Source organism: Sphaeramia orbicularis, chromosome 24 (assembly GCF_902148855.1).
Source record: "Sphaeramia orbicularis chromosome 24, fSphaOr1.1, whole genome shotgun sequence".
NCBI classification, from domain to species: Eukaryota; Metazoa; Chordata; class Actinopteri; order Kurtiformes; family Apogonidae; genus Sphaeramia; species Sphaeramia orbicularis.
In genome coordinates, this window is record NC_043979.1 from 49436391 (window position 1) to 49460219 (window position 23829).

A 23829-nucleotide genomic window follows, 5' to 3' on the forward strand; every position below is an offset into this window, starting at 1 on the left:
TCTGGTCATAACATCAACACTAGCTCCATTCTGCTTTTATTTTACTGGTCTGATCCACTTTAGATCATATCATACTGACTGTGACCCCTGAACTAAAGTGACTTTTATACCCTGATGTCAACTGTTCGGTCCCTTTAACAGACGTGCGCTGTATCTATATTTGAATCATTAGTTGTATTTTGTGGCTCATTAACAGGGCTTATATGCTCGGTCCCTGCTGACTGTATTTCTATACTGATAACACCCGTGGGCTTTCAAGGGCGCCTCCGATGCACCCTGCCCCGAGGATCAGCTCTTTCATCTCTCACTCGCCCAAATGACAGGGTTTCAACTTCTAACGCAGAGCGGCAGCCTCTTCACAACATTCACCCAGGGTCAAAGCGTGTTTTTGGCTCAGGTATGCTATTACCGCTGAGGTGGAGGTCTCGCGGTGCCTGGCGCACATTTCCAGGTGGCTTTTTGAAGATGCCGCCGAAGGGTTCGACACCCCCGTGCCGGCTGCGGCTCCCTGGGTTTTTTTTTTGTTTGTTTGTGACCGTTTCTATGAGATTTGTGCCCACGGTGTTTCTTTTTCTTTTCTCTCTGTGCGCAGAAAGTGGAGGCTGAAAAAAAAAAAAGAAAAAAAAAAAAAAAAAATCATAATTCAGCAGCCTTGGGCTAGGTGTGTGCCAAGCCTCAGTGCAGTCTGGGCTCTTTAAAGACACATTCAGAAGAAAAATGTCTTTTTCACCTTGTTAGTTAATTCTCTTCATCAGAACATACGGTTTATGTTTGTAATGTCACATGTTCGACAGCTGCACACATGAGCTCCACATACAATAGACGTAGTGTATTGGCAAGAATCTGGCGATACATTAAAGAACATCATAAATTCTAAAGCAAATAAAACCAAAAATCTATGTCAAGTGTGTAATCTTATTTAATTTGTATAATTTCAATTTATACCTCGAGCATTTTTTTTTTAAATTATTTTTTTTAACATATTTTTACTTATATGTGTTTCTATATATTTGTAATGTAAAATATTTTGTGAATTGTGAAATTTTCTATCCTCTTTTTTGATGTGTACTAATATGTATATATACTGTTCAATTGTTCATTGTTCAAAAAAGAAAAAAAAAAGAATCTGGCTATACGATACAAATCACAATAGTAGGCTCACAATATGATATATCACGATATATCTTGATACTGTTAAAAAGGCAATTTTTTGTTTCTTTTTTAAAAATGATTATTTCCTGGAAGAATTGAATTACACCAGAAATCTGCACAAATACTAAACATATTTTTATTTGATCCCAACAGGATCTAATGCTATATCACAAAATTTTCCTGTGTTAAAACTTAAATTATATTTTTACAGATATTACAGTTTCAGATCCTGTTCAAATGTTTATTTTCTATTAGTTCAGAACTAACATCAGAACATTATTTTTGTGCAATCCCAACAAACAAACTAACTTTATTTAATTAAAGAGTGTTAAATAATAATAAATAAAATATAAACAAAAAACAAAAATGAACCTCCACAATATCTGCATTTGAATAAACACTTAAAAATATCGATACAGTATTTTTTCATATCGATACAGTATTGTGAAAGGAAATATCACGATATACTGCAGAACAGATATTTTCTTACACCCCTAGTCATATCATGAATTGCATACATATACACGCCACTTTTTTTTACTCAATTACTTCTGCCAAGTGAAACGACGGAGGTAATTAAGACAAAATATTGCTCAAATTGCACCTAATTGTCTTTAGACATTTCATTTTTTTTCGTATTTATTCAGGTTTCCCCCTAAACTTTCTGGGATTACACCTAAAATAGCAAACTTTAAATCTTTAGAAAATGTTTGGTTGAAAACTGTGCTCACAGCAGCAAATATATCATCCCAGAAAGCTCTGATCTTAGGACAAAAACGTGATCAAATTATAAGATAACAGTTTAATCACATACTATGAAAGTGCATTTCAGCTGTATTTAGTCAAGCTGAGTTTATCTGTGCAGAATATTTCAACAGCAAGGCCATAAAACAACCACAAACATATGGAATCAGCATAAAACGCATTAAAAATTCAAACGAAATGTTCTGAAATAACAGATACAATAAATAAATGAGTCCAAGTTGCAGTGTGGAGTTAAAGCGATGCTAATTTCCTGGAGGATATGCGCCGCCTCTAAACCCCCTCATCAGTAGAATAAGAACGTCATTCCACAGGATTTTAATAGATTCACATGAATGCATTAAACATAAACAAACCCAGAGCGTGCACCGTCATCCGCTCATAAACATATGATGGAATGAGCTAAGCATGATGCGCAAACACACCATCATTTATTTAACAGGTGTGTGTTTGGTTGCACCGTCAACGTGTGACAGGAAACAGGGACAGAAACGGTAAATGAAGCGAGAAAAAAAAAGAGTGCAGATGGTGTGGAAATCAAGGACGTCCAAGGACGGGTCATGTATGTCAGTTTTTACATAACAGAACATGTGTGTACACATCAGCAAAGAGCTTAAATACCACCTCAGGTATGGAAATATCACTTAGAAATTAAAAATAGTGACAAAAATGACTGAATGAAACATTTGCATCACACCGGTCCCTACCATGGTCCCTTACTGCCTGAGCAGATGCAAAACAAAACAGTTCCCCTAGGGGAGAGTAGTCCCTAGAACAACATTCAAGGTGGACAGTTCTTAGAACTGTGTTCGTAGAACTTTTCTGTCTATGCATTCAATGTAGCACATGAAGAATGAAATGTGTAATCACGTCCCAGTAGTAAGATAAGAATAGGATAGAAAAAAAACTAGAAAAGCACTTGGAGAGCGCAGACCTTCGCCAAGGCAGATCAGTGTCGTCTGTCCCCCTTGTGCTGGTATCAACATTTCCAGAAGATTTCATCCAAATACGTTCGTAACTTTTTGAGTTATCTTGCTAACAGACAAACAAACAAACACGGATGAAACAAGTGTTCAGAGAACGCAAACCTCCGACAGTCACCCCGAACGGTGTGCATGTGTGGATCGACTATTTTTCTTTTTAAATGAAACGTGGTAAATGGGATTTTCAGTGTTAAATGTAAATGTCCACAGAGTCCACATTCCACAGTGGATGTGGACAATTTAGTTCCAGATACAAGAGATTGTTCTAAGCTACAGGTGGATCAAATTGGAGACTAATTGGAGTCGTTCTGAATTTTTTATGAATTTTTCGAAAATTGCTCAATGATGACAGATGGAAAATTGTAGATGTTGTGACCTTGCTGTGACCTTGAACTTTGGCCTACTTTGGCCCAAAATGTAATGGGTTGGTCCCAGGGCCTAGGCCTATCTGTGGGGAAGATTTGGGAAAGATGGGTGGAAGACTTTTCCTGTAAAGTTGCAAACAAACACGTAAACAAACAAACAAACAAACAAACAAACAAACAAACACAAAGCAAAGTGATCACAACACCTCCTAGTGAAGGTAAAAATTACCTCTGCCGTTCCCTGGTGGAGGTAATTAAAATAAAAAAATTTAAAAATAGTAAAAATATGTTAAAAACCAGACACTTAGAAACACATGCATAAGTAACATACACTTAAAACACATTCACCATTGAAAGACACTTTCCCTAGTATGTAAATAGTGGGACTGACTCACCCAGATAATGTGATTAAAGTGGATCTACTCCTGCATTTAAACTGACCAGTCAGTATAGAACTGGACCAGGTGTTCTGACCCAAATCCAGACCCTGAAGTCCACCATCGTGCATCTGCATCTGCACAAAAGTGAAGCAGACAGAAAGTACGATATGTACAGATAACCATCGCTGTCCATAGTGGTTCCAGTTTAACCTCTGGGTTGATGACTGACTGCTTCACTATTGACTGTTGTTGTGTCTGTGATGTCGTAGGTTAACAAGCTGAAAGACTGAATATCACCACCTGTCTTATCGGAGGAGACATGACTTCACCAATAAATCGATTACACTCCAGTGCCTGTAGAACTGAGACAACAGTCTGATTAAACAGTTTAGTCGAACTACTGTCACAGTCGACTAAAGGTGTGTATGTAAACGGACTGACCGACACCACTGACTGAAAGAATCCTGATAAAATCGAGATTGTGATTTTACTTAAAAAAAAATCATGATATGATATTTTGCCGTATCGCCCATTCCTACTTCCATGTTTTATTTCCTCTTCCCACTGAATAATGAGACTTCCAGGACACTCCCCTCGTCAAGGCCTCGTCCTCCTGGGTTCGTTACAGACCGGATCCACCTCAGTCATTGGCTTGAGTCCTGACATCGAGGAAGAGAAAAGATATGAAAAAACTAAAACTCAACTAATGCTGCGTTCCAGGCCGGTTTTTGAGCCCGTAAGTCATGACTTCAAACCACGACTCATGACTTTGTAACGTTCCAGGCAAGTCACGCCAAACTGCCTGAGCTCAAGGAATTGTGGGAGCTAGATTAAAACAAACCAGCATGGTGGACCGTACGTTATGTTCATTTACAATCATTTCTATCGCCAAAGGTGTTTGCTTTTTGCTTATTTGAGGAAAACAGAGGAGGAAAAACGGTGCATGAATTAGAGAAAAAAAAGTCCAAACTAAACAAAACTAAACTATAATAAAAACATCCAAACCTATAATAACCTCGGTCTCCAGCTGGTTTTTACCGTGTAAACATGGCCGCCTGTGTCCCGTCACTCGGTTGTCACGGGCGACACACCTTCTTCGTGAACCTCTTGTGCCGTGTTGTATTAGACCACAACAAAGCGGGGAATAGGCTGATAGCATCGAGGCCATCTGCTCACGTCGAGCGCTGGTCTGTGTGGACTCGGAGCTGCGTTCAGGAGTAAATAGCAGCCTTGGAACTCTGGGAGCCGCTCTCTCTGACACATCCCGGGTGCAGTGATTTCCACCCTCGTCCATATTACTGCGTCTGAGGACCAGTTAACTGAGCCATCCGAGTATTTCATCTGGTTGTTTTACTGCCTTATTCACACATATGGTGGCGTCTCACTCTCTGCTGTTTGCATATCGGCGTTTACGAACCCTTTTTTTTTAGTTTTTGACCAGGGCTTGTCGATATCAGTGGATATTAATGATTATCACAATAAATATAATCATTTTAAGGCAGTGAAACTGGCTTTTTATAGTCCTAATATTTCAAAAAAATCTACTGGTATAGCATTCAATACCACTAAAACAGGGGTGTCCAACTCATTTGAGTTCAGGGGCCATGTACAGACTAATATGTTATAAAGTGGGCCAGAGCAGTAAAATAATATAAATAATAGGATAAGAACTGATAAATAATGTTGACACCAAAGTTTTCTCTATGTTTTTGAGTGAAAAAAGTCAAATTCCATATGAAAATGTTTACATCTACAAACTCTACTTGAACATAACATGAACAATTATGAATAACCCGAAAATTCTTCAGAAAAATAAGTGCAATTTTAGCAATATTACACTTTAGTTTATCATTTATACATGTGCGTCATAACTTACAGATCACAGTGGATCTACAAATACACAAAACCTGTAGTAACAGGCAGAATATTGGTAAAATTCGACATACTTCTCTTAAGATATTTCAGATATTCACATTTTTTGTAAAAGGCTATTCTGTAAATGTAAACATTTTTGTGTAATTTTACCTTTTTTACACTTAAACAAAGAGAGAAATTTGAAGTTTTCTTTATTTATAGGTTATTATTATAGTGTTTTACTGGTCTGAGCCATTTTAGATTGAATTGACCTAAAATGATTTAAACGCCATTGATTGTTGATAGCTTCAGTTTACTTTTTGCATGTCATGAATTCATCCCACGGGCCAGATTGGACCCTTTGGTGGGCCGGTTTTTTGTCCCCGGGCTGTATGTTTGACACCTGTGCACTAAAATGACATTTGTTGAATGCAAAAAAAACATGCATGAGAACAAACACTCAAAGAAATTTGTGTTTTATTTGAGCAAAATAAATCCTGATATAAAATTATTTAATACAGTTGTGGATCTTGAACATTTTACTCTGGTTGCATAGGGGTCTTCACAGCAGATTTTTGCATCGAAGGTACATGGGAATTAGCAAAAATATAAAAGTGGAAGTTTTATTTTGTGCTCTGTTAAATGCAGTCTCTGGATTTGACCCCTAATACACACACAGTACCTAGCATTAGCATTAGCATGAGCATGAGCATATTAAGGCGCTAGGGGACCAACTCCAGATCTTCATCAGTACCGTTGTCAGGGCAATGACAGAAGAATGAACCTACAGAAAACTGAGAAATGGCCTCAGTGTTATGTAACAGCATGAAACAGTCAGGTTATCTTTATTATGTGTGTTTTTTAGTGTTTTCTTTTGGACGCAGAGGAGAAGTGAGATGTCGTCAAAGTCCAAACCATCGTAGAAGAGGATGACGACTCACTGACAGGACGCTCGTCAGCAAACTCAGATCGATAGAATGATAATGAGAATGGCTTTCAGAGAACTTAGATGAAGGCTGATACAACAGCAGATTATAACACTGACATTATATTACGTGTCTCACTTCACAACCGCCCAATAAAAACATTAAAAAAGACCCAAAAACGTATTAATGTATAACTAACCATCCAATGTTTTTTTTTTTTTGTAATCAATTGTTTTTACTGATTTTAAATTTCAGTTTGCAAAAGTAAGCAAATAAATTCAACATTACAATTACAAACATGACACAAAAGCTAGTGTACACTACACCTGCACTATAAACAAAAAACAAACCTGCTCTGAAAACGATTTAAAACTAACTGAATTTGAGAAAAAAAAAAAGTCAAAACTAAATAAAGTAAACTATAAAGAAAAATCCAAAACTATTATGACCTTGGTGTGAATGCACGCCGCCTGAAATCAAATAAAACGATTTTTCTGACCCGTTGTATTTCAGGCTGTCTTTTCTCATCCATGTTCATATACCTGTGATGATGAAGTAGTTCATTCATTTGTTTCGTTTTTTTTTTTTTCTTCTGATTTCTCGTCCGACGGCTCTTTTACATCAGTACAAAAGCGCAGAGTGGAGCATTGTTGTCAGTCGAGTGCACCTAGCCTTGATGCAAACCTTGGCTCCGGACGCTTTTTGCAGCCATTTCATGCACAGTCAGTAAGTCAGTCATTGATTGCTATTCTCCCGCAGCATTGGATTTCATGATGTGTGATGCACGACGCGTTCGCTGTCACCGTTATTTAAGGCGTCCGTGCTGTAATTTTAATCCCACAAAAGCTGCTTTTCCAGCCCCTTTTGTGCGCTTTCGAGAGCCGCGAGGATTTGGCCGGCCACGGTTGCATTGGTGCGCTGCGTCTCATCACTTGTACTCTGATCATTTAGCCCGTTTTTTTTTTTTTTTTTTTTTTTTTTTTTTTTTTTTTTGCGGCGTGTGCTGCCATGGCAACAAGTTTGATATAAATTCTAATCAAGGCAAAAAGCGTGTAAGTAGGAATAAGCCCAGTTTTCGTGGCCTGAGCTCACCAGATTGTGGTCCGTGTCAGAGCACTGGGCTGCGATGTCGTTTTGCATCGTCAGGGAAACACTTTATAACAAATATATTACCTAGTCCTGAGTGTGTGTGTGTGTGTACACTTGGTATCTGTGTGTGTGTGTGTTTAATCAGCGATGCTTGACTGACTTTAGTGGCGAAGTGAGTCAGAAATAGACCTCTGAGCTCTCCATGTATTTGTGGACGAAGCGATTGGAAGAGACAGAGATAGTGGAATACTGTAATGTGTGTATTTGTGTGTGTGTATATGTGTGTGTACGCTGTCATTTCCAGTAGCGCTGCAGCACCACATCATCATCATCACCATGCACATAAACACTGCAACAAAGCGGTATTCAGACACTCAAGGATGTACTTTTAACTATTCTCAACGCCACACGAGAAAATGGGGCCTAATATCCTCCTGCTCTTCAGCGTTTAGGGAAGATTTACTCAACGAGGCTCCGGAATCTGCACCAATATATGTCACTGTATAGAAAAAGTACACTCTGATAACACTGGTCAACAACAAATTTATTGTTTCAGTTTTTTGAGCTGATTTAGGATCATTTTGGTGTGCTGAATCCAAAAATCACATTAGTTTTGCTCAATCAGGTCAACTTTCTGAACTATGCTACATATTGGCTTTTGAACATTTTTGCTTACATTTATGGGCATTTTCACATCATATGATACAAAATTCTTTCATGTTTCTTGCACTAAACGAGTTCTGAAGATTTTACTTTTGCCAATTTATGATGAATGTTTTTTTTAATATTACAGGTGAATGAAATGGCTTCGACTAGAAGATCTTGCAAAAATAAACCTGATGTATTCTGCTACATCTGCGCTGAATACACCATCGTACCTAACAGGAATCCTGTTAGAAAATGATTTTTTTTCTCTTAAAACCGATTCTGGGTGAGAACTATATAAGAAATCAACTGATAAAGTCAAAAAAATGTAATCAATTTTGTGAGAAGATCAAATTTTTCAAAATAAAATTGGCAAAAAAACCTGACCTGATTGAGAAAAACAGATGTCATTTTTGGATTTAGCGGTGCAAAATGGTCCGAATTCAGTTGAAAAAACCTAGACAACTTGCAAAAAACCTTTTTTTTTTGTAACCCAGTGTAATAGATAATCTGCTGTGAAATACAGTTGAGGGATTCTAAAAATAATACTCAGGATGATATGACAACATCATGTGACCACAGAGGAACATCCCTGGCTTCATTTGTGTTTCATTATGTCACAAACAACACTCTTCACAGCGAGATTTATCATGATTTTTATTAATTTTTTTATTCAAATTTTTATTCATAACAGTCTCATAAAATACTACACAGGATGTCACTGATACAAAGTACACTGTTCCCTTTTTTTTTTTTGGAAAAAGAAAAGGGTGTCAGTATTGCTCATAGAAAGAAAGAAAGAAAGAAAGAAAGAAAGAAAGAAAGAAAGAAAGGTAGTTTGTGGTAAGGGTGGGGCGATACTGGGAATTTTGGTATCAATCCGATACCAAGTAAATATAAGACTAGTATTGATTGATTGATTTGATTGAAGCCAGGAACATCCCTGGCTTCATTTGTATTTCATTATGTCACAAACAACACTCTTCACAGCGATATTTGTCAGGATTTTTTCTTTTTTTTAATCAAATTTTTATTCAAAACAGTCTCTCATCATATTACACAGGACATCATTGATGCAAAGTACACTGTTCTCTTTTCAAAAACAATAAAAAGAAAAAAGGGTGTCAGTATTGCTCACAGAAAGAAAGAAAGAAAGAAAGAAAGAAAGAAAGAAAGAAAGAAAGAAAGAAAGAAAAAGGTAGTTTGTGGTAAGGGTGGGCAATACTGGGAATTTTGGTATCAATCTGATACTAAGTAAATACAGGACTAGTATTGATTGATTTGATTGACTTAGTGATTTATTCCGAACATGCAATGAAATTTCACATATGCAAGTACAAGCAAAACATACATAATAATACAAATAACAACAATCACAATAATCTTAGACAGAAGAACAGCACAGTAGTTTCATTTACATGCCCAAAAAGGGGGTGGGAAGAAGTGCAACCTATTTAATCCCATCCCCTCTCCCTAAAATATTATTAATAATATATATACCCCTCTTCCTTTTCTGTGATACAGACACAGATATACCGATACTTTTTACTTGAAATGTCACGATCATCGAATAATTTTGTGATTTTGCCTTTAGTTAGTTGATTACACTGGGTTACAAAAAAATGTTTTTTGCAAGTTGTCTAGGTTTTTTCAACTGAATTAGGACCATTTTGCACCGCTAAATCCAAAAATGACATCTGTTTTTCTCAATCAGGTCAGGTTTTTTTGCTAATTTGATTTTGAAAAGTTTGATCTTCTCACAAAATTGATTACATTTCTGTGACTTTATCAGTTGATTTTTTATGTAGTTCTCACCCAAAATAGGTTTTAAGAGAAAAAAAAACATTTTCTAACAGGATGTATTTATTATGTATTCACCGCAGATGTAGCAGAATACGTCAGGCTTATTTTTGCAAGATCTTCTAGTCGAAGCCATTTCATTCACCTGTAATATTAAAAAAAACATTCATCATAAATTGGCAAAAGTAAAATCTTCAGAACTCGTTTATTGCAAGAAATATGAAAGAATTTTGTATCATATGATGTGAAAATGCCCATAAATGTAAGCAAAAATGTTCAAAAGCCAATATGTAGCATAGTTCAGAAAGTTGACCTGACTGAGCAAAATTAATGTGATTTTTGTATTCAGCACACCAAAATGATCCTAAATCAGCTCAAAAAACTGCAACAATACATTTGTTGTTGACCAGTGTTATGATTATGATCAAACACCGGACAAAGATTTTAGGCAAATAAACATGTGTTTGCACACTTTACACGTGACAGTTTCCCCGTCAGCTGCAGTGAATAAGCTCCATCCATCTATACGCACACATTATAATAATGATAATAATCAGAATAATTATGAAAAAGCTGAAGGAGTCTAACAGTGCACTTGTGCATTTAATATTTGGATAATCAAGTATAAAAGATAACTATGAACATAAGAGTAGCACAGTAAAAACCTTGAGGGAAGAGATTTAATATATTTGTCATGATTTCAATCACAGATATACCCAAAAAAAAAAAAATCTGAGCTGACAGGCTGTTATAAAAACTATCAGCATCAATGAAACACTCTGATACGTCTAATCGCTAATGGCTAATCTCAGGCTTCAAACTACTGATTTTGAGGGAACACAAGTGTGAAAAACTGAAAAATCTCACCTTTACTGGCTTGTTGTTTCACATTAGGTTTATTAAGTTCATATTTATTGATCATTTGCTTTGACTTGGATTCTGAGCGATACAGATTTATGTGCTTAGTCGTTCATTACTTGCTCTTAGATGCCTAATTTATCAGTTATACAGTTTCTATTAAAGATTTAAATGTTCAGCTCTTGATGTTTGTGTCCAGTGGATGAACACACTGGGTTTATGTTCAGTTAATGAGAGATTTGACTGAAAAAAAGTCACTTTTTCCTCTGATTTACATGCAGTTGAGTTTGAAGTCAAGTCGTATTTGAATAAATCTCATTTAGATAAGAGGTTTGGTGGCTTTTTCACATTCTATCAATGTAAAATCACACCTTCCTTCCATATAAACTTTTGTTTTTTGTTTTTTTTTGCTTTTTTTTGGGGGGGGGGGGGGGGGTTGTTTTAGGGGAAAAAGAAACGTGTTTTGAACAAAAGCAACGGTACATTTGAGGGGTGTTATAACAAAAGAGAGAAAATTCTATCTATCTATCTATCTATCTATCTATCTATCTATCTATCTATCTATCTATCTATCTATCTATCTATCTATCTATCTATCTATCTATCTATCTATCTATCTATCTATCTATCTATCTATCTATCTTCGTTAATTGTGCTACTTATTTGTGTTTTTTTTGTTTTATTGCCTATTTTGTTCATTTATTAATAAATTTTGTCTCATTTGTTCATTTTTCACTAATTTTGTTGCATATTTTTTGTCTGTACTCATTTTGTTGCTTATGCTTGTCCATTTTTGGTCAGTTTTTGTCCTTTCTTTGTTCACTTTTTTAATCAATCTAACATTTTTCCCTCTATCTATCTATCTATCTATCTATCTATCTATCTATCTATCTATCTATCTATCTATCTATCTATCTATCTATCTATCTATCTATCTATCTATCTATCTATCTATCTATCTATCTATCTATCTATCTATCTATCTCTCTATCTATCTATCTATCTATCTCTCTATCTATCTCTCTATCTCTCTATCTATCTCTCTATCTCTCTCTCTCTCTCTCTCTCTCTCCATCCATCCATCCATCCTTCCTTCCTTCCATCCATCAAATTAAATCTAGGAAAACATATGAGTTTCACTGGAAAACCGCTAAATATGGAGGATTATGTTATACCAAATGGTGATAAATCATTTCATAAAGGTTAAATATAGAGGAATAAATCATTTGGGAAGTGCCACAGAAGTAGAACTGAGTCTTTATGGGTTAAAATTACTGCTATTGTCTCCAGTTTCTGCTCTTTATAAGACATTTGGGTGGTCAGGAGTACAGTCCATTCGCTCTCCTCAGTCCGCCCCACATTTAACTCTGCGTCCGGTCCTTAAAACTGGAAAGTCGTGAATCTGTTTTCCATTTTGCACAGGCCGGTGCGCGTCTTTTCGGTGACTGTTCTGGCTGGAAGTACAGGCCAAAAACCTCGCGCACAAACACGCCGCCGTTACTTGGCAGCGTGGCCGAAGCCGAGGTGCTCGTGTGTGTTTGTGAGTGCGTCGATGCCATAATCCAGGGGTGGTAGTGCAGTGATCCGTGCTGCCCGAGCCGGGTTAGAGAGCAGATGGTCGGAGCAACACGACGCCAGACTGGGAATAGAATAGGCTTGATAGGGATTTTAAAGCTAATACTGCTCGACACTGTATTTTGATATTTTACTCTGAATTCTCAATTACAGCTGCCATTTTGTCTCAAGTGTGTTCAGTATTCCTCTGTTTGTGTTTTTTTTTTTTTTTTTAATTTATTTGCACATACAGTATAAAATAAGACAAATACATGTACATATCTCTCTTGATAGAGAAAGGTACGGAAATGTGCAGGCGAGGTCGGAAACCCAAAAGGCTTACAGAATGACCTCACTTTGACTTAGTTGTACGTCAAACAAAAAAAAAGAATGTCATTTGCGTACCTTCCATGAAGTAGAGCAGGGGTGTCAACAGGGATGGGAATCGAGAACTGGTTCTTTTTGAGAACCGGTTCCCAGTAGCTCAATTCCTTGGAATCGTTTGCCTGCCTGCTTAACGATTCTGCTTATCGATTCCGCCTTTGTTGTGCATGTGCGATGATGTCACTCGTACGCTGCATTGTTTTGGTCAGAACGTAGCCAACATGGTGTTGAGGCAGAAACGGTCTAAACAGACGACACCAGGTCCACTGGAACACTGTCAAAGCTTCCATGTCTTCTAAAGGGTGGAATCCCTCCAATATGTTCAAACATTTGTCCACAGCAGGTGAATCATTTACAGGAATGTCACGTATTAGATTCACTACTTTGCGACACTTGTGAATGTAGCGGCAGAGTGAACGCTGGGCCGGTTCCGGTGTGGGCAACAAACGTCGTAACTCCTCAAATACAAGTTTCCGAAGGTAAGAAGGGAAAGGAAATGAGGTGCACAACAACGGGAGACGAGCCGAGCCGAGTCGAACCGGTTCCACGTAGTAGAAATGCGGCAATAGAGGAATTAGTAAATTGCCAACAGTTAGTATTACCGTTTAAATTCTAATTATCATGATAACCGTGGCAGAAAACGCCTATGTAAAGATCTGCTTTTATGTCAAATATTTGAGTATAGTTTTAATTTATTACAATTTTAATCTTCTATACCTAATATTTGGAACCAATATTCACCTTTAAAGTCTTTGAAAAGGTTTATTAAGCATCTGTGTGTTATTTATGCAATAAATTATATACATTTTTCAAAATCAGATTTTATATATTTTTGTGTGTTTTCTGTCCTTTTGTGTTGATATAGTAAGTTAAGGTAAAAAAAATAATAGACAGATGATATAGATGAAGTTGTGCTGAAAAAACAGATCCCAAACATGGGTATAGTAAACATTTGTTTATATAGTATATAAAGGCAAAATCAAAAGGACTGAAAAAACAGACAAAATAGGCTCAGACCACTAGGGTTAATATTTGAATGTTTCTGCAACAGAAAGTGCATTGTGACAATTATTTGATTTGGTTTTTTTTTTTTTTTTTTTTTTTCAAAATACAACTTGGTTAAATTATTTCAGTGTGTGTATCAGTACTTTTTGAACATTTTGAGCACATTTCAACAATACCGCGATAATAATGATAACCGTGATAATATTGGTCACAATAAACCCGTGATATGAAATTTTCATATTGTTACATCCCTAAAAGAAACATAAATCTATACTGACAATGCAATATAGGCCACTGGTTGTAATACAAGCACTAAACACATCGATAAATAAATAAAGATGTAATGGTGTAGCTCATTACGTTTACCATTAATACTGTACATATCTTTACTTCTGCTCTTTTCATAGATGTTTATTTATTTATTTATTTTTTATGCATTTGGCAGATGCTTTTTTCCAAAGCGACTTACAGGGGAAAACCAATCAAATCACTTTCTTCACATTTTTCAAATATCAGTTTATTGTGTTCATATAAAGGTCATCCTCCAGGTCAGGCCTTGTTGCATTTCTGCAGCGCTTTCACTTGCGTGCCATCAGATTAATGGAAACGCTGCAGCCGGAGCAAAGAGTTAAAAAAAAAAATCTGCACCATAAATCCCCTGGCGTTCTTATATTCTAAACGACACCAGCTGTACATTTGAATAAAATACTGCACGCACAGCTCTTCGGTAAATGGAAAAATCCCAGATTAACCATGTCGTCCTTGTTTTACAATAATATATTACTGCATTTTTCATGTTTTCAAATCAGTTTAGACATGAATTCATCGAACAAGGAGAGACGTACTGTATGAGCAATACAAAATAAAAATAACAGGTATATTTACATCCCCGACCCTCATTAAACCTCACAACAGAAGGGCAGCAACAGATAAATACATACAGCAGCAAGAAAGTGTACAGAAACAAAACAAGGAAAACTCTTTACTAGTGAATTATGGTAATTCACAGACATCACTGCTATAACCCTATGCCATTTGTTAGTATTAACACCAGTAAACTAGCTTATTTTAGTCCATTTACCGGTGATACTTTGTCATCTGTTTGCACGGTAGAGTTTAGTAACATGTAAAATAATGACGGAGAGTTGCAATCTGATTCACACAGTGATTAAAAATTTGTTCGAGTGTGAAAAAAGCCATGGATTTATTAGAAAACTCCAGAAAGGACAAATCAGTAATGGAAACAATGGAGGTAAAGTATTAGAACACCTGACAGATCTGGAAATATTAACTTTTTTTGCCTCCAGTACAGGATTTTATGTCATAATGTGATGAAAAATGCAGATGGTTCGACTTTTCATATGATCGGACTTAACCCATAAAGACCCAAACAGCCACTGATCTAAACTGTTAATACCTGTTGATCCACTAATCCTATCAATCCATGTCATATTGGTGTAAAATACAGTTTTACCTCAATTATCATCGGGTAAAGTGTACAAATCTTGTAAAATGAGAATAAAATGAGCAAAATACTTGAAAAATAAGGAAAAACATCACCTAAAAAACCTTGAAATGTGGCATGAAAGTGAAGAAATCCTTCTAAATTGAGGAAAAAATTAGCAAAATAATTGAAAAAGGGAAAAAGATCATTTAATTTCCTGAATTTATTCTGTTAACCCTCAAAAACCAAAACCATCTACTGATCTAAATTGTTTATACCTGTTGATCCACTAAACTGATCAATACATGAAATAATTGGTTATAAAATACAGTTCTACACCAAATATTCATAGGGTAAAATGTACAAATCTTGTAAACTGAAAATAAAATGAGCAAAATACTTGAAAAAATAAGGAATTAATTACCTAAAAAACCTTAAATGTGGCATAAAAGTAAAGAAGAAATCCTTCTAAATTAAGGAAAAATTTTGCAAAATACTTGAAAAATTAGCAAAATTCATCATTTCATAACATCCAGAACTCTGTATTTATTCTGTTAACCCTCAAAAATCCAAACCATCTACTGATCTAAACTGTTTTAATACTGTTGATCCATTAATCCTATTATATCCATGTCAATAATTGCTGTTAAAATACAGTTCTTCATCTTTTCATGGTCATCAGATATGACCCATTTGGAATGTTCAGAGGGCTCTGTAGTTACCGTGGAAACCCGTCATCTTCGACAACATTGATTCACCAGTAAAACCCATGGAGTTGGATCAATGACAGTGGATGGACGCATTGTGTTATTTTACTGAAAGTCACGTTTTTTTTTTTTTTTTTAGTTTTCTCCATTTCTGACATAATATCCTCAACTATTTTCTGAGCTTTTATAAACATCTACATGATCAGTGAATTAAATATTGGAACTACCTGATTTTACTGTAAAAAGCACGAAATCCAGAGAATAATATTACAATACATGGTGATAAATCACTTAAGAAAAGTTTAACTATTGGGAAAAAAAAATATTTTGAAACTGCCACATAAGTAGCACTGGGTCTTAATGGTTAACGTCATCACACATGGCAATGATCAGACAATGAATTTGGATTCTACTGTGAACCAACATTATTGGTGACATGAACAGTGAAACAGAACCAGTTGTTTTTTGTTAAATAGCTAAATCTGCTTATGTTACATCTATTCCTAGTACTGTAAGCCCAGATAAGATGAGTTTACTTAAAAGAGAAAAGTGGTTGCTTTAAAAAAATTTAATAATAATTGACATTTTTAAGTACATTTTAACTTACATTTAACAAAAATTTTAAGTTTAAAGTTTAGGGTAGGAGATGTTTTCCTGGAGCAATGCTTGAGTTAAGTAAAAAAAAAACTTGAATTAAGCAAAAAAAAATTAAAAAAATCTTGAATTAAGCAAAAAAAAAAAAAAAAAAATCTTGAATGAAGAAAAAAAAATCTTAAATTAAGCCAAAAAAAAAATCTTGAATTAAGCAAAAAAAAAAATGTTGATTTAAGAAAAAAAACTTGAATTAATCAACAAAAAACATGAAATAAAGAAGCAAAAAAAAAAAAAAAAAAAATTAAATTAGGCAAAAAAAAAATCTTGAATTAAGCAAAAAAAAAATTCTTGAAGAAAAAAAAAAAAAAAATCTTGATTGAGCAAAAATATCTGCCAGTAAACAAGTGAAATGATCTTGTGCAGATTCTTGAAATCAGATTTTCCAGATCTATTGTCTATAAATCAGTTCTCTCTATCTGACTGGAAAAGTTCCTCTTTAGGTGATTCTGTCTTATTTTAAGTGTGATAAGATACTTGGACTAGAAATGAGAAAATACACTTGGTCAGAGTAGATTTTTTTTCCAGTGTGTAGCTTATGGAGCAGACTGATGACTTGTACATATTTCATTCATTCTATGGGGGGTTTTAATGGACAATTTAAGGGAAAAAATAACAGATGAAACCCCTTAAATATGCTGTGTCTTGTAATAATTTTGGCCACAGCTATAGTTTATTTCACCTACATATCGTTCAATATTCTAATAATTTTGGTCCAGAAGGATAGCAAAGTGCGCAGACAAAACTAGAACAAATCTCATCATCTGATTGGATCTCACCTAAGTTTAATAAGAGGTGATAAATGTTGGACTCAGATTGTGGATCGCGATTCTAACTCCGACCGTCACATGATCTTTAGGCCAACCACCGCCGAAGACATTCATAGTATTCGTTTGGATTCCACTCTATTACACAGTTTAAGTTTTTGTTGAAGCAAATCCATCCAACAGCCTCCTTGTGTTTGCGCATCTGAAATCATCCCCTTTTAATTCGTTGTGCGCTGTCGGAAAAATAAAAAGGATGCTGCGCGCTGTAAAGGCCTCATGATAAAAATGTGACAAAGCAGAGTCAGTGGATTCACTGTGAGAAACAAGGAGAGCGTCCCATTCCGCACCCACAAAGACTAATTAGTCTGCACCAGCAAATTACACTATGTGGACAAAAAGTATGTGGACCGTTGAATTCAGGTGTTTGTTTCTTTACACCACAATAATATACATGTTAGAATATCGTTTTCATATTGGGATAAATATCATGTGCATTGGTTAGTTTGGTTTAAATTGTTTCTTTGCTTCCAAATGCGTCAGAAATTGTTTTTTTACTTAATTTCTTTCAATATTGAATTTTTTTTTTTTCTATTTTTCCATGAATATGATTTTAAATTGTCTACCTCCATTAAACTTTAAGGAATTATTGATGTTTTTAGTCTTAAATCCTCATGCGCAGGACATGTTACAGCTGTAGACACGATATGTGTCCCAATATTTATTGTCCTTATACGTTTAGAAACCATCACCATTTTCCTTAAACTTGGTTCTCTCAAATTGATTTTTTTTTTTATCCCATGACATGATTCTTAAATGTTCTATCTCTAAATTTCTAACACATTTTTCGTGCTCCGACTGAAAATAATCTTCTACTAATTATCTACTTTCTACTAGAAAAATCTCCCATTAAACTTTAAGGAAATATTGATGTTTCTAAACTGCATGGACATAAATACTGGGACACATCACGTCTACAGCTGTAAGATCTCCTGTTCATGAAAATTTAAGATAAAAACATCAATATTTCCTTAAAGTTTAATCGCCCTAGAACATTTAAAATCCTAGTCATGGAAAAATAGAAAAAAAAATTCAATATTGAAATAAATTAAGTAAGGCATTTCAGAAGAAAAGACAATAATTTAAACCAAACTAACCAATGCAATGATATATACACCAATATAAAACTATATTATGACATTTGACATTTGAGGGAGAAAAATCTTGCATTAAATTTTAAGAAAATATTAATGTTTTTGTCTCAAATCCTAATGAACAGGACATCTGACAGCTGTAGCCATGATGTCTCCCAATATTTATGTCCACATAGTTTAGAAACATCAATATATCCTTAAAGTTTAATGGTAGATTTTGCTTCCTCAGTGAGATGTGAAGAAAATACATGGTTAGTTCTGGTAGAAAACTATTATTTACAGTCAGAGAATGAAAAATATTTAAGAAATTTAGTGGAAGAACATTTAAAATCATAGTCATGGATAAAAAAAATCCCCCAAAAGTCAGTAAAATGAACAGAATAAACAACAAAATTAATAAAATAATAATGAACAGGCATAAAAAAAACAAAAGAAGCATCAAAAGAAGAAGAAAAGAGCACCATAATGAGCAAAATACACATAAAAAAAAGAAAGTAGATGTTAGATGTGGTAGAGAATTATTATTACAGTCAGAGAATGAAAAATACTTTAGAAATTTAGATGAAGAACATTTAAAATCATAGTCACGGATTAAAAAAAAACAATCAATATTGAGATAAATTAAGTAAAAACCATCTCTGAGGCATTTTAGAAGCAAAAATAACAATTTAAACCAAACTAACCAATCAAATAATATAATCCCAATATAAAACTATATTGTAACGTTTGTTATTATTGTTTTGTTAGAAAAAAAAAACACCTGAATTCAACGCGTCCACATACTTTTGTCCACATAGTGTAACTTTCAACAACACACTCTTTTTCTGTCTTTTCCATGTAAGGTGTGAGGAGCTTTAACAAAAACATGACCTGCATCTAAAGGCAGAATACTTGAACATTTTGACGAGGTCAGGGCTGTTAGATACCCCATGTGTGAAAGGGTCTGAACTGTGGGCTTCAGTTTCAGTCCTGGAACAGTGACCTTGGTAACATCCTCCTAATTGAATAACATTTTGGGAGATACTCCCAAGACGCAGATTAAAAGCAGTTAAATTAGCATTAAGATGTTAATTTTGGGTGTAGGAAAAAAACTAACGACTGAAATTGTTTGCCCGCAGAGATTTTTGGTGTTTTTTTTTTTTTTTTTTTTTTTTTTTAAAGTGCAGGGTTTTTTTTTTTCTTCCAGTCGCAAAATCTAAACTTGAGAAACTCTACTGAGAATTCTACACCACTCTAGAGGGAAAAGGTACTTTATTAACCTGAAAAGACATCGTGGTTTTCCTGGAAATACACTCCGAAAAAAAGAGCATCTGTGTGTTTCTGCTTCATCAAGCGCATTTGTTTTGTGTTTACTTCAGGTATTTTTCTATCGTACTAATATAGATGCAAAACGATATAAATATGCATCATTTTACTTCAGAGGCCACATTCAGCCCAATATGACGTCAAGTATATACACACATACATGAATATGCACCTTATTTTTGCTCAGCTGCTGAGGAATGTCTTCTAAATGGTGATTTTTAGTGTTATTTTTTTTTACCCTTTAACCCCTGAGACATTAATCCAGTAAATCGTGCTGCTGTGAATTTCTTTTACTGGATGTTTTAGGGTCAAAAGAGGTGGAATAACAGAAAAAGACTAAGAGAGGGATTGAAGTTTGACAGGTTTGGGCTAAATAAAGCACTCAGAATGTACATCAATAAGAGATTTAGGATGATGAAAATCAGCTGTGAACTGGAACGCACTGAACAACAACAAGGATTTGAATTTGTTCCCAGTAGTTTTAGTTTTGGGCTCGTTTTTTTTTTTTTTTTTAAAACAGTCCCGCTGCTTTTTGACACCCACTGTAAGCCCGGAATTTGTATTTACTAAAATGCTTTAATTACAGTGCACTTAAATGATTTACGTTTTATGATGTTACTATCAAATGTTCAGTATATTCTACTAATTTGTAGACATAGTTGAAAGTACGATAAAGTTTAAGTTGAATGGAATTAAATCACTCAGTTTTAGTCCTGACCACACCTTTTTATCTTCGCATTGCATTGTGGGTATTGGGCATGTTGTTGAAAATGTGTTCTTTTTCTGTGCAGGGGTTCAGCGGGGTTGTGCTGTTAGTGTTAATTTGGATTTAATGTGTGTATGTCAGTGTTTATTGGCCTTTTTGTGTTTGTTTTTGTATTTTTGTACAGCTGCACCATGAGTCAGAGCCAGAGGAAGAACTATGGTTTTACTGTTCATCTGAGACTGTTATTGTGCAGTGGAAATCTTAATATCTTGTCAAATTAAAAGCACTTCCTGTACTGGCAAATGATTTTGAGCTAACTTCCGTTCATGCTACAATATATTAAGTTGAATAATTTCATAACATATTGATCAGGAATAGGATTTCGAATAATTTTGTGATTTTGCCTTCAGTTAGTTGATTACACTGGGTTACAAAAAAATGTTTTTTGCAAGTTGTCTAGGGTTTTTCAACTGGATTAGGACCATTTTGCACTGCTAAATCCAAAAATGACATCTGTTTTTCTCAATCAGGTCAGGCTTGTGTGCTAATTTGATTCTGAAAAATTTGATCTTCTCACAAAATTGATTACATTTTTGTGACTTTATCAGTTGATTTTGTTTTATATAGTTCTCATCCAAAATAGGTTTTAAGAGAAAAAAAATCATTTTCTAACAGGATTCCTGTTAGGTACAATGGTGTATTCAGCGCAGATGTAGCAGAATACGTCAGGTTTATTTTTGCAAGATCTTCTAGTCGAAGCCATTTCATTCACCTGTAATATTAAAAAAAACAGTAATCATAAATTGGCAAAAGTAAAATCTTCCGAACTCATTTATTGCAAGAAATATGAAAGAATTTTGTATCATATGATGTGAAAATGCCCATAAATGTAAGCAAAAATGTTCAAAAGCCAATATGTAGCATAGTTCAGAAAGTTGACCTGATTGAGCAAAATTAATGTGAGTTTTGGATTCAGCACACCAAAATGATCCTAAATCAGCTCAAAAAACTGCAACAATACATTTGTTGTTGACCAGTGTTATTAGTGAGTATCCAACACAACACACAACAGGGTGACGCATAAAGGTCAAAACCAGTTACGTTAGATTAATATTTTCTGCAGATCGACCGTTTTTCTACAATTACATTTATAGAATGAACCGCCTCCTGTGCTCTGTATCTGTGTCTGTCCAGTCAGTTTGTTTTCAACCACATCCACAGTAATTGTGCACAACAGGTACCAGATTATCATATTCAACTTGTATATAATTAAATACTCAATTCATGCCTAATATGAGAAGATTGTGGATACTGAATAGACTAATTAGACCCAATAGAGTCGTTTTTTTTTGTCTTTTGTCTTCAAATTACAGCCCTCGGACAGATGTAGGTGTTGACCCCTGGTGTACATTTACATCAGGGGTGTTAAACAGGACAAAACCAGCCCGCTAAAGCGTCCAATCAGGCCCTTAAGCGCTAAAATTACACTGAACATATTAACAGTCAAGGGTGTCGAACTGGTTTTAGTTTAGGTTCCATATACAGACCAATACACTGCAAAAATCTGAATCTTACCAAGTGTATTTTTCTCATTTCTAGTCCAAATATCTCATCACACTTAAAATCAGACAGAATCACCCAAAGGGTAACTTTTCAATGAGATATAAGAACTGATTTATAGACAATAGATCTGGAAAATCTGATTTCAAGAAACCTTACCAAGATAATTTTCACTTGTTTCATTGGCAGATTTTTTTTTTGTTGTTGCTTAACTCAAGCAAAAAAAAAAAAAAGTCTGCCAATGGAACAAGTGAAAATTATCTTAGTAAGACGTCTTGAGATGTTTTGACTACAGCATTTGATGATAATGCATGTGTTTTTGTTTCTTGTGGCACATTTTTTTCATTTGCACCACGTTCCTCTTCTGTACCTCCTTTAGACCGTGTTTGAGTTTGTGAATTTGCCTCGTTTCTGTACTTGCAGCTGTTTTCTCTAACTGAGACGCACTGGGACGTTGGAATGTGTTTGGCCCTTATCGGCCACCATAGTTTTGACTTTAAAACCATGTACTTGAATTATTTGAAAGAACTCAAGTGTGCAACGAGGGATAAATGTTTACTGAGATTACTCTAAGTAGCAAGTAAGAAGGCCCTGAACGGAAACTGGCTGAAAAGAGACATACCTGCTATAAATGACTGGACTGATGTAGTGTACAGTTTCTATCTATCTATCTATCTATCTATCTATCTATCTATCTATCTATCTATCTATCTATCTATCTATCTATCTATCTATCTATCTATCTATCTATCTATCTATCTATCTATCTATCTATCTATCTATCTATCTATCTATCGTTCTATCGTTCTATCGTTCTATCGTTCTATCTATCGTTCTATCTATCGTTCTATCGTTCTATCGTTCGTTCTGTCGTTCTGTCGTTCTGTCTATCGTTCTATCTGTCTATCGTTCTATCTATTGTTCTATCTGTCTGTCGTTCTATCTATCGTTCTATCTGTCTATCGTTCTATCTGTCTATCTGTCTGTGTGTGTTTTGGAGAGAATCACATTTAAACTGAGATGTAAAACTGATATCTTTGCTGAAAATCTGTTAAACTTTTCTTTAGTTGCAGAGCATTTGATGATAATGCATGTTTTTTTGTTTCTTGCGGAGCATTTTTTCATTTGCTCCATGTTCGTCTTTTCATACCTCCTTAAGACTGTGTTTGAGTTTGTGAATTTGCGTCGTTTCTGTACTTGCAGCTGTTTTCTCTAACTGAGACACATCGGGCCGTTGCAGTGTGTTTGGCCCTTGTCGGCCACCGTACAAAACAAATTTTAAACTTAAAAACTGCCTCCAGGAGTCCATGGACACATCTCCAAAATGGAACCACAGAGGGACAGTCAGGTTATTCACATGTTCACACTTTTTTCCACACTACAACAAAGAGAAAATGTAGAATTATTATTTATAGGTTCTGTTGTTATTTTAGTGGAGATTGCGTTGGGCTGAATGTGGCGGACTGACAGCCCTGATCTCCATCATAAGTGAAATAAATCTGGTGGCGCTTGTTAAAGACGCTCGGTATCTCATTAGGATCTTCTGTTTATCACACAAGTGTAAACAGGAGTGATGTCACCGTTTTGGTGTTTTCTGAAGGTGGCAGACCGGAATGATTCCCCCTCGCAGCGCAGCATGAGGACACCGGCCACGAATTTGGAGTCGGCAGTCTGGAAATATAATTTGAGGGGACCGAGAACACAGAGGGGATGGGAGGACTGCAGCTTATTAACCTCTGCAGGAAGCTCCTCCGCTGATTGTCACTATTCCCTGTCAGATT

General features: G+C 35.3%; 1 long non-coding RNA gene across 1 annotated transcript; it reads right to left on the bottom strand.

Moving 5' to 3' along the window:
* Nucleotides 1-992: 992 nt before the first annotated feature.
* On the bottom strand, nucleotides 993-21994 carry LOC115415484 (uncharacterized). The gene is made up of 3 exons (XR_003934825.1): nucleotides 21925-21994; nucleotides 2622-2629; nucleotides 993-1002 (listed from the first exon to the last, which is right to left on the bottom strand). It is a non-coding gene; the product is annotated as an uncharacterized LOC115415484 (long non-coding RNA).
* Between the last annotated feature and the right edge of the window lie 1835 nt (nucleotides 21995-23829).